The following is a 6,000-nucleotide window of genomic DNA, read 5'->3' on the forward strand; positions in this document are numbered from 1 at the left end:
TTCGCTGTTGGCTGGCAACAGCCTGAATGCTGATTTGATGTCTGCCTTCGCCATCCATGCCCCCTTTCCTGCCTTCCTCACTAGCTCTACTGCCTCCTGAAAATCAGAGTAGGTCATAAAACCCCTGTCTGATCATGTTTGCTGCTTCTTGATCCGGGTCATCTTGGAACCACCCTTTCATCCTTTCACTTTTTACCGGAGTGGCTCCCTTCTCCTTCCCGCCCCTAGTTCCTTTTTTCATTGCTCCTGCTGCTGCCGACCTTGTGCATTTGGAGTTGCTGTGGTCGCCCTTACATCTCTCACACTTGTGGCTGAACTTGTATTTCCATCCCCAGCTGCCTGGCACCCCCTTCTCAAAATGTCTGCGTTGCCCTGTTTCTGCCCGTGCTGTCCCCGTGCTCCCATTACCTCCACCTTGTGTTGTTGGGGGCAAGCTGCTCTGCCATCTCCTCTGTGACCCCTAAATTCTGATCCTTTGTTCTGTCATAACTGTACCTATCTTCTATTATTGTATCCATACTCTGTTCTATAATCGTTCTGCCAATACTGCCTCCTCTGCTGCCCTCCCGAGTTCCTTTCCTTGGTCTCCCATTTTTCTTTCAGTACATTAAATATGTAGAGGTTATAGTTCTCTTCGTCCCGGCCTAAACTCGTCGTCATATTCCTGCCCTGCATCCCCCCTGAATGCTGCGTGCACTTTTAGCACTCTTTGTTGATAGGCAACCAATGCCACCCCATCCTCCGGGAATTTCTGTAGTATGATTGTGGACATTACATTAAAGGCCGCCAACCAATTGCCAAATGTTTTTTTTGTTGCAACATTCATCCCTCTTTCCCGGCAATCTAGTAATGTATAAATATCGATCAATTCTTTCCTCCATATTTTTTCCTTTATTTTGTCACTAATATACCAAGCCATTGTTTTCATTGACCTGCCCTGTGCATCTTTGCCCATTGTTGGCCTGCCATATTTTGTCATGATTGGGCCCCCTCCCGTTGTCACTGCCGTTGCTACCACTGGTGGTACCCCCTCTTGGGGAGGATTCCCTGCCACTCGTACTGCTGGAGCCCCATGCAATGGTATCTGATGTGGAGGGGTTCCTACTGGTGCCCCCTCCATTTTGGCACTACCGTTGGTACATGGTACCACCGGTGTTCCCTGTGGTGCTGGGACCGGAGTCTCCATAGGTTCACTCCCTGTCCCCCCAGCCTCCTTTCGCTTCCCCTTGCCCACAACCCCTTCTACTTTACCCATGCCCTTAAATGATCCTTTTCCTCATCATCGCTGCTCACTTCCTCTGATGAAACATCCTTGTGTTCCTCCCTGCGTCCCCTATTTCCCTTGCCTCTTCTGTCATTGGTTATGGGCGACTTACCCTTACCCGTGACATCAGTTTTTAACATTTCGACAATTTTCCCCCACACCTTTTTGTTTACATTACCTCTGTTTTTATCCTTCTTCTTTTTCTTCTTGGGTTCTTCTGGTTGTGGCTGTGATCCCCTCGGTTCTTCTCTCCTCTTTTTCTGTCCCCGAGGTACCTCCTCCTCCCCTTCGCTGCTGCTGGGTTCCATAAACAGCAAAGGCGACAGTGCCTTAGCCTTCTCCTCTTTCTCATCACATCCAGCACCCATTGTGCTCTAACTCCTTTTTTGCCTTCTTTGCCCACACACTGAATTTCCTGGGCCCTCCTTGCCCTTTCTTTTGCCATCTTTCTTGTTTCACTGCCCTCTTTCTGTCGGGCTACCTTACCCCTCTCTTCCCTTCTCCTGCTTTCTTCCTCGTTGCTTCTTTTGCTTTTGCTTTCTTTCCAGCACCATCTGTCACACGTGTTTGTATTTATTCCACGGCACTTTCTGCCGCCGGCTGTTCTTACGCCTGTCCCTTTAAGGGGGCGTATTTGTTGCGCTTCCTCGTTTCTTAATGCAATCGGCCGGTGGCATCAATGCATCTGCGAGCGAAGCGGGTGGCCCCGCCTTCTTCTGCACGTTGTGCTTCGCCCGTCTCCCCGGCGATGGTCCGGGTAAATGTATCCGTTTTTGCGCTTGCTGCGAGTGAAGCGGGTGGCCCCGCCTTCTTGTCTCCACTTGCTGCGGACTCACCGCGTACCCGGGGCTTTGTTAATGGATCCTCCTGCCCTGCTCTCCGGCTTATCTGGACCCATCGAATGGTGCTCTGTGTTGGTTCTTTTCGATGCAGCACGCTGCCCTCCGCTTCCCGGGCACGCCAGCTGATCCTTTCTTCTTCTCCGCCTGCTGCTCGCTTTTCCTTGACCCTTCTACTGGACTTCCTCACGTTGCTCTGGCCAGAGCAGGCGAACACCCAGCTGCTCGGGAGAGTTTGAACGGAGAGGGAGAATCAAGCACTGCAAGCCCGCAACAGCAAAAATGCTTTTCTTTTCCCTTGTCCAGGTCCTAGGAGCTCACCCGAGAGAGGTGGGCTCCTTACCTGGTTTGTGACTCCTCACATTTCTCTCTGTTATTTATACCTCTCAGCCCCTTTGTTCCTTCCCTGGGGGCCGGGATTTCCCTGGCCCCCCGCTGTTATATTTCGCACCTCACCCAGGTGCTGTTTCCTCCCGTCCTGTGCTTTTGTTACTCAAGCACCATACTGCCGCCCCTCCCTATGGCTTTCGCGCCGTTTCACCCCCACCCCGTGCCTAACCTCCCAGGCCCTCCATCGTCCCGCATTTCATGCGGCCCGGGGCCTGGGGCACTCTCTCTGCCTGACCAGTAGTTGTACAGGGGATGGGATCCCCTTGTACTCAGAATGGCTGGTGGGGGGGGTGTCGGCTATGGCCGTGTCTGGCTTTAGCCCTCACTTTGTTCGGCGCATCCCCCGGCTGCAACAAAAGAAACTTTGTGCTAGCAGATCTGTACTAATTTTGCATTGTGGCACAAGAAACTTTGCATTTTTTTTTCAAATTGTTCTTGGTTCGCACCACGGTACGAGAAACCTCACAGTGCTTTTTCTTGGATTCGTGGAGGATTCACACAGCGGGATGAGAAACTTCATGACGCTCCATTTGATTGGTGATAGGTTTGCACAGAGGCACGACAAACTTTGCACGGCTCGGTACGGTTCACAAGATGGTAGGAGACATTTTGCACATCTTTTTCCGATAAGCAGTGTTCGTGGAGCGGCGGATTACGTGAAACGGGTCGAAATCTTACACATTTCGCTTCCGCGCTTGGTGGAATCGTATTTCACAATTTCGCCCAGCCCTATATGTGACCCAAGCACCACTCAGAAATACAGGAAGAAGCCACTCTTTAGTGTGAGAAAGTTTTGGACACAGCAGCACTTTAGCAGTCGTTAAGGTGATTCCCTCTCTTAAACTGCCCTAAAGTGAGGAGTGGGATTGCTGGAGCCTAGACTTCTTAAATGTTTGTAAACATTGTGGCTGTCATTCCATTCCATAATGTTCTTCTCTTTTGCTGCTTTACAGAAGGTGTTGACCATGCCCCCAAATGGAAGATCCCAGAAGTAATCACAAGAACATGCCCACTCCGCACAAGATCACAAGGTGCCTCAGAGATGTTTAAAAAACTGGTTTTATCCTTAAGAGGCGACTACAGGACTGTTTTTGATGTATAAGAGAGAACAATTTAATCTTAAGGACTTTTTTCATATTTATTTGAACTTTGGTGTGAATTAACACCAGTGAATCAAAATAAAACCTCGAATAGTGCGCAAGCTCATCGACAATCAGAACACAGTGTCAGTCTGTTATTTCAACAATTGACTCACCTGAAAACACTTTTTTCTTTAAGAAACTGTAAGGTTGGCACATTTGAGAATGATTTCTAGTCTTACTCACCTTTCCTAATTGACAGTGTGGGAGCCACACTGCTAGGGTTGTATCTCTGCCTGACAACCAACCCCTGGAACAAACTGAGGAGTGGCCCAGGAGTAGCTTTCTTTGGCTGCTATCTTTTTAAAACCTACTTTTACACAGGACTGTTTTTGATTGTCACTTAATCAACAACTATAAACGCATTGACATAATCATAATCTCACTCATTCTATCCCCCATCGGATCTCAAGTCAAGGACCATATTTCAAAAATCATTTTGACCGGTGCCAAATGCTTGTTTGGCAGTAATTGTACAGCCTGGCTATGTTTAACAGCTCTTATTTTGAACAGGCTAAGGTTCCCATAGTTTTATATGTTGGGCGGAGTGACCATTCAGCAAGCCAGGCATTTTCCTGATGGGCCAGCAAACATCGCAGACTCCCCGGCTTGTCCCTTGATGGCTTAGCGATGAATGCGATGCCAACCCTCTCCCGGTGTCTCTCAAGCCACGGGCTGCCTCAAAAGAGATGAAACAATGAAAAGGAACACTATCTTAACTAAAGCGCACGTGAGACCGACAGCAACATTTCCCTCTTACAGCCATCAGTGTAAGCAGAGGGTTGGTCACTAGTCAGCCTAGATGCCCAGCTCACATTCATCTGCTCATATTCAGCTGCCGAACAGATAGCTCACTGCGCTAGGTGCTTGCTGCTGAGGTCTGAGCTAACAGAGTAGACAACATATTCAAGCGAATGAAGAGCCATGTCAGTTTATATTTTCTGAGTTTAAAGCTTATTAACACCAGTGCTGTGAAGCATGGCAGGAAGCGCTGTATTTAAACCTTTATCCGATATGCATATTTGTACCATAGCCTGGGCACACTGACCGTGTAGTACCTCATTAGCTGGTTACACAGTCATGTTTGCAAAGGGTTTAGAAGTCTCCTTTTGGCTTAGCGCCATAGCGGATGGCCGTTTAAATTCCGCGCTGCCGAGCCAGCCCTTCTCTCAACCATTTGCCTCGCAAAGGCAGGTGAAATCACCTGATTTTGTTTTTGGCGGGTGAGACGCCCATTGGAATGAATGGCCGTGCAGGAGGCTTGGCGGGTGAGTCAGTCCTTTGCAAGGCGGGTGACACCCGCCAAAAGCGGGTGAGTTGAGAGCTATGCCTTCAATATTAATATGTCTGCGCTCCTACCTACACTGATTTAGTGTATAACTTACTGGTGGAATGGTCTCATGCCGTCGCTGTGTATCTGGGGCCCAGGGCCAGTTCTGAGGAGTGGTGTCTTGAGGTGGCGCGCCTAGAAGCAGGGGAGTCGCGCTGCAGCGTGAAGCCGCAGGCAGTGTCATCTGATCGGCGTGCGCGGCTTGGAGGTCTCGAAGTTGTTGGGAAGATAGTTTGCTTGCGACACAGGTAAACCTCCATAAAAACACTGTTTTCTCACATAACGCAGCGGGACAAACATATACAATGACTCCCTCAATTAAATATAGAGTTATTTAATAACTCCTTTTATACAATGTGGGCTGTTAAAGGAAATTAAGTGCTGTGGACAAAATCTCAATCATAATAACGGAGGGTTTATTAGTCTTTGGTAAATACGGACTTCACGAAAGCTAACAAGGAACTTGGATGCCTCATTGATATTGTTTGTGAGGTAGTTAGAAGCACATGTATGACAGACAGCCCTCTTAAATCCATAAAGTACTGGTCCACATAGTATCTGTAATGCCATTAACAAATGCAGGTTTGCAATGGAATAAATGAATGTCTTGGAGGGCTTTTCTCTATAAATGTAATACGCATAACCTGACATCATTATAACTAAACTGTCAAAGTTAAGCTTGCTCTGCCCATTTGCCGACTGGACTGGCCTGAGCGTTCAAGTGGATACTAGGTGAAAGGATCTAACCTCTACTACCAACACGGAAATCAAGGACGGTGTCTTTGTGTTTACTCAAACCAACTTTTTCAATTATAAAGAGTGTGCAGCTGTTGCATCCTGTGTCCTTTTATGAAGATAACTTTTTCCATTGCTGTGCAAGCATTCAACACCCCCAAGAGCATCTATCCTGCCTTAACATGTCTGCTAAAAAGGGGTAACCCAAGGAAACATTATCCACGTCTACCAGCAATGCCCCCCAAATGACAGAAGAGTGACTCTCCCACACCCAAGGAGGATTCACTAGATCCAGTTATGAAT

At 48.2% G+C, this 6,000-nt stretch overlaps 1 long non-coding RNA gene across 1 annotated transcript in view; it reads left to right on the top strand.

Moving 5' to 3' along the window:
- LOC138493382 (uncharacterized) overlaps positions 1 to 3,699 on the top strand; it is a 178,526-nt gene extending 174,827 nt beyond the window's left edge. Inside the window, exon 6 of the long non-coding RNA XR_011276411.1 lies at positions 3,447 to 3,699. This is a non-coding gene — a long non-coding RNA (uncharacterized lncRNA). The remainder of the gene's footprint in view (positions 1 to 3,446) is intronic.
- The last annotated feature ends 2,301 nt before the right edge of the window (positions 3,700 to 6,000 follow it).

The sequence above is a fragment of the Ambystoma mexicanum genome, chromosome 10 (genome assembly GCF_040938575.1).
Source record: "Ambystoma mexicanum isolate Mex_15411 chromosome 10, UKY_AmexF1_1, whole genome shotgun sequence".
In the NCBI taxonomy this organism is placed as follows: Eukaryota; Metazoa; Chordata; class Amphibia; order Caudata; family Ambystomatidae; genus Ambystoma; species Ambystoma mexicanum.